The 5,444-nt window shown below is 51.8% G+C and overlaps 1 protein-coding gene across 7 annotated transcripts in view; it reads left to right on the forward strand.

Moving 5' to 3' along the window:
• The first annotated feature begins 1,620 nt into the window (after positions 1–1,620).
• PRDM10 (PR/SET domain 10) overlaps positions 1,621–5,444 on the forward strand; it is a 100,884-nt gene continuing 97,060 nt past the window's right edge. For all 7 annotated transcript variants that reach the window (XR_005198976.1, XM_017523643.2, XM_017523706.2 and 4 more), the window contains exon 1: positions 1,621–1,887. The gene's annotated coding sequence lies outside the window, so the exon portion shown is untranslated. The remainder of the gene's footprint in view (positions 1,888–5,444) is intronic.

Here is a 5,444-nt window from a genome sequence, read left to right on the forward strand (position 1 = left end):
TGTCACCCAGGTTGGAGTGCAGTGGCATGATCTTGGCCCACTGCAACCTCTGCCTCTCAGGTTCAAGTGACTCTCCTGCCTCAGCCTCCTGAGTAGCTGGGATTACAGGTGCGCACCACCACCCCCGGCTAATTTTTGTATTATTAGTAGAGACGGGGTTTCACCATGTTGGTCAGGCTGGTCTCGAACTCCTGACCCGGTGATCTGCCCACCTAGGCCTCCCAAAGTGCTGGGATTACAGGCATGAGACACTGGGCCTGGCTGTTTCCAGCTATTTAAATAAGAAAATGGTAGACTAGGCAAGGTGGCTCACGCCTGTAATCTCAACACTTTGCAAGGCTGAGGCGGGAGGATCACTTGAGGTTAGAATTTGAGAGGACATGGTGGTGGGCGCCTGTAGTCCCAGCTACTCGGGAGGCTGAGGCAGGAGAATCGCTTGAACCCGAGAGGCGGAGATGCAGTGAGCCCAGAACTCACCACTGCACTCCAGCCTGGGAGACTGAGCCAGACTCCGTATCAAAAAATAAAAACAAAAACAAACCAGTGAAGAGAATACTATTGAGTTAATTTTACAGTTTTTCCCACTGTGGGTGTTTTCTATTCCTGTCTTTTACTTAGTTGTCCTGTCTCCCTCTTTTTCTTGGTGAGGCAATCGTTTAGGATTTTTGTAGGTTATATTGTCAGTACTTCTCATTTAAGTTCCAGACAGTGTGCTAAGCAAAGCACTTTACTCGGTACTTTAAAAGCTCATTTAAATCTTCAAATTTAACGTAGCAAGGTAGGTATCATGGAAGGGAGAATCGCTCCCTGAAGGTCCGAAGGTCCAAGGTCTCTGCCATCTAGCTGCCACGCGTGCTGCCTACCAGTGGGTATTTGGAGCTGGGTCTCTCCAAAGCTGGGCTCTTGGCTGCCCTTTGAGAAAGCAATTTTAAGGGACGGCAGGATGTGGAAGCCTACGGTTAAGAAAGGAGTGAGCTGAGTCATTGGGTAACCAGTGTGGAATAATGCTTCTTAATGTCGGAAATGACAATCACCTCCTTTCCAGATTGGTAGAGGGGAAAGGAGAGGCGCAGTGAAAGCGCTCTCAAGGTGCGGTGGGTCAGGGTGATTGGCGGCGGTGGGCCGCTCCTTGGGGGTCCTCAGGGCGAGACCCCGCAGTCGTAACCGGGCCGCGCCGAGCCCGGGCTGCGCGGGACGAGAGTACGGTTTTCGCCAGCGCTCCGCGGCCAGGCCGCTTCTGACGCAACCCGTGGCAGGGCGGACGGACGCGAGGGCCGCCTCACTCCCGCGCGCTTCCCAGGAACCCCAGGCCCTTGGGACCGGGAGGCGGGACCAGCCCCCCCGCAGGCGGCTCTTGGCGCCCGAGAGACCCAGGCAAGGCTGCACGCTCCCTGCCCGACCGCGTCCAGCAGCAGCGGGAGCTTGACCCCAATGCGAAGAGCCGGGCATTCTGATTGGCTGAGAGTAGAAACGCAGGAGAGCGCCGCCTGAGACCCGCTCTGCGATTGGGTTTTATACGAACCGCAGAGCACGAAATAAAGAGGCCTTCAGTCATTGGGCCATTGTATGAATCTCCTTTTGGCTTCTCTGCAGACTGAATAAGCGTCTCAGGATCTTCGTCATGACTCCTAAATCTGGGCCTGTCAGTTCGCCCCAGCATTTCTCGTCTCTAGGCAAGGCATGGGGCTTACAGAGTTTAACCAATCATATAACGTCGAGATCAGGTTGCCAGGCAGATTATGCTAATAAGACCCCGCCTTTTATGCTGCTCCCACTCTGCGGCGGGAAGAACCACCTGGAGGTGGCGGGGGGGTTTGATTTCTATCACCCCTAGGGAGAGAGGATCGGGGACCCGCTGATCTTCCAGCTCCCCTCACCCAACGTCGTGTAAGTACCTAAAGGATTAAGGGAACCAGATAAGCCAGGGTCCACAGTACCCCATAGACTGGGAGGGTGTTTCGTCTTTGCTTAGTCCCACCCAAAATGGCGCCCAGCTCTTTCCGCGTCTCAGAGCCCGGCCGGGGCCAACCGACCGCGGACCCGGGTGGGGGGGGAATTGATGGTGGTGGTGGGGGGGAGAAATCCCGGCGGCACCGCCCGATGGTACAGTCCAGCCGGGGCTGGGACGAGGCACCTCACTCGGGGTGGGGGGTCAAACCATCTGCACCTTCCTAGGGGAAAGGGGCAAAGCCCCCACCAGCAGGCCCTCCTGGCGCCGCGACCAGCGCCGGCCTCGGCGCCTCCTTGCCCCTGCCTCCGCCGCGCGCAGCCTCCCCCTGCGACCCCCGAGTGGCTCGCACGCTCCGCCGGCCGCGCGCACCTCTCCTCCCCTGCCCGCGTTGGTTGGGCCGGGACGGCTGTTGGGCGGCCTGCGCGCTCCGGCTGCGGCGGTTGCGCTGGCGCTCCGGGCGCGGCGGGCAGGTCTCCGCCGGCTGGGGGCCGAGTAACGGGGTCCGGGGGCTGGGCGCTGGGCTGAGGGTGGCGGCGCGGGCCGGGCTCCGGGGCCGGCCGGTTGCGGGCGCGTGGGGCGTAGGGTCTTGTCCTGTCTGCTGGGGCGCCTAGCTTTGTCTGCGGAGGCCGCGCCGCCCACCTGCCATTGAAGGCTAGGTCCCCGGCCTGCCTCCCCAAGCTGGCGTCCGGGACCGGGCGGGGGGCCGGCCCGCAGAGGTGTCGTCCGTAGGGCTGTGGGGTGGCCCCTGCGGATCTGTCCCGTAGCACCACGTCGGGGTCGGCCGGGCGGAGGCTGGTGGCGGCCCTGCCCCTGTCCGCCTGCGCCCGGGTGCAGCACAGAGGCGGGGCGAGGCCGATCGGCGCTCGGGAGAGGGCTGATGGTGTGCAGCTCTCCAGCCCCGTGCCAGCTTTTGTTAAGCAGGTTTAAGCCTGCAGCTAGGTGTTGGTACACTACTAAGTAAAATGGAATATTCACCGTCTGCCCTCCAGCCACGCGAACGCAGTGTTGTTGAATTTCATGTGTGCGCGCCTTTAGCCTTGCTTGGTGGATGAGTTGGATTTCAGTGCGTTTTCAATCAATGTCCGTGTACACTTAAGCATAAGGAGGGGTGGCTTTGTGCTGTCATCGAGGATTAAAACTGTAATGAGACCCTCCCAGCTCTGTTCTGTGCCCTAATTCTGCTCTTTTGCCTCTTGAAATCTTCCCTGGCTCGTCACTCCAAATTCTTTAAAGTCAGCAGTACTTAACCTTTATTAAAAATAGCAAAATCACTCATGACTGTTTTGTGGCCTCTTTGTTTCTATCACCCCACCATTGCTGTAAGGAAAGAAGGTGTATTATTACATTGTATTTTTTTTTTTTGTACCTTCCTACCCATTCCAGCACCGCAGAAGCTTTTCTTTAAAAAAAATTAGGATCGATTGGGGGTAAAGCAGTGTTTAAACAGTGTTTATTCAGTATGGGGTATTTAGAAAGTAACGTTGCTAGGTTTATTTATTTATAGAACACAGGATCTCACTCTGGTTGCCCAGGCTGGAGTGCAGTGGCTCGATCTTGGCTCACTGCAGCCTCTATCTCCTGGACTCAAGCGATCCTCCTGCTTCAGCCTCCCTAGTAAATGGGACTACAGGCGTGCACCACTACGCCTGGCTAATTTTTCTACTTTTTGTAGAAACGGGGTTTCACCATGTTGCCCAGGCTGGTTTCTAACTCCTGAACTGAAGCAATCCTACCGCTGTGGCATCCCAAAGTGCTGGGATTGCAGGCGTGAGTCCCTCGCCCGGTCTTTAGGTTTACTTTTATAATTAATTGAAGTGAAGTTGACACAGAATGAACCATTTTTAAAGTAAACAGTGGCGTTTAGTGGAAGGCTTACAGTTTTTGTTTTGGCTCAAGACAAATGTCTTGTGCCTTCTCTTATTCCGTGAGCTCCCACTCGTAGCTGTTATTCGTTTTGCAAGGGTACAAAATTGTTCTGCTTTTTCAAAGAAGACATACTAATGTGTGCATCATATATTATTGTATATCTGAATGTAATCGAGTATGTTTTTTAGAAAAGCCAAGGTTCCTTTCTTCAAGGGCTCTGAATGGTTTTTGCTTAGAGGTTATGGAGGTATAAAGGATAGCACAATTCAATATAATCCCAAATTGATTGGCACTATCTCAGTTCCTGCTTGCCTGTTTTGTTTTTCCTTCTAGTTTTAAAGAGTAATGCGTGATCATGGCAGAAAACATTAAAGTTAAGCCAGGCGAGTTGGCTCATGCCTGTAATCCTAGCACTTTCGAGGCTGAGGCGGGCAGATCATCTGAGGTCAGGAGTTTGAGACTAGCCTGGCCAACATGGTGAAACCACGTGTTTACTAAAAATGCAAAAACTGGACGGATGTGGTGGCAGTCGCCTGTAATCCCAACTATGAGGAAGGCTGAAGCAAGAAAATCGGTGGAACCCAGGAGGCGGAGTTTGCAGTGAGCCAATATCACACCATTGCACTCCAGCCTGGGCGGCAGGAACAAAACTCTGTCTCAAAAAAAAAAAAAAAAAGAGAAGCAGAGTGAAAAAAAACAAAACCCATAATTACCCAGAGATAATCCTTGCTGTATTTCAAATTGGTTTTGTGTGTGTGTAAAATATTTGTACAAGTGACATAATCTTGGTTTAGTATCTAGTTTTTAAAACGTAAATAGGTGTCTAAAGACTTCGCTGATGATTTGCCACTTTAATTACTTTCATTATTTGAAGTGGCCCTCGTGAAGTCTGCTGAACTAAAAGAATTATAATATTTTGATTTAACTTTTTAAAAGCATAATCTAATTGATAGGGATAGGTTTCCGGGTAACATAATTCATCAAAGGGCTGAGAACTACTGAGCTATAATTTTGGTTTCCTCAATTTTTCATTTTAAGCACCGGTAAACACTTCATAACCGCATAATTATATTTGGCAAAAAGAAAGTGTTGTTGCAGTGTTTGAGTTGTTGAGTTTGTTTTAAACTTGAACGCTGATGTACTTTGACCTATTGTGACTAAAATACAGTCTTCTCCCATCACACCCCACCCCAGGTAGTGTAGCCACGCCCAGTTCAGCAGTTTGTTTTTTCACAAGCAGAATTTATTGTCTAGTATTTTAACTTATTGTAGGTACTTTAATAGATTAACGAAGGAGAATTTGGTCTGGTGTCTAGAAAGAGCCAGTCAGTTATAAAGGAAATATTTGCTATAATCAAATCTTTGGAGAATGATCCTACTCAAATTCTCCCGAGGGGTGGGGTAGAGGCAGGAGGGGGAGAGGGGAGCTTTTTGTGACTTATTTTGGCCTGCTTTCCTCTTCCCTATTCTAGTGTTAAACTGTTTGCGTGGTTTAGTTGAATCACTGCTTAAGAATATCTGGCCGGGCGCGGTGGCTCAAGCCTGTAATCCCAGCACTTTGGGAGGCCGAGGCGGGTGGATCACGAGGTCAAGAGATCGAGACCATCCTGGTCAACATGGTGAAACC

The sequence above is a fragment of the Cebus imitator genome, unplaced genomic scaffold, assembly GCF_001604975.1.
Source record: "Cebus imitator isolate Cc_AM_T3 unplaced genomic scaffold, Cebus_imitator-1.0 Scaffold0, whole genome shotgun sequence".
NCBI lineage: Eukaryota > Metazoa > Chordata > Mammalia > Primates > Cebidae > Cebus > Cebus imitator.